This window comes from Leiobunum rupestre, chromosome 10 (genome assembly GCF_980474605.1).
Source record: "Leiobunum rupestre chromosome 10, qqLeiRupe1.1.hap1, whole genome shotgun sequence".
In the NCBI taxonomy this organism is placed as follows: domain Eukaryota; kingdom Metazoa; phylum Arthropoda; class Arachnida; order Opiliones; family Sclerosomatidae; genus Leiobunum; species Leiobunum rupestre.
Window position 1 is genome coordinate 56,217,656 of NC_143393.1, and position 216 is coordinate 56,217,871.

Below are 216 nucleotides of genomic sequence, written 5' to 3' on the forward strand. Positions count from 1 at the left end.
TTTTAATTGAAGATAAAAATATCGGAAAATAAGTGCTAGGAGATTTTGCAAAAGGTCAAAAAGCCCTGATAGAAGACACCGAATCCATATCATGGTTTCTGTTTCAAATAAAAGATACTTTGAGAGCTAATCGGAAACAACTTTATTCGGGAACCAAAAGTTACAACAAAGTTAGCCGAGCGATGATCTTCAGTACAAATACTCACGATTATATCG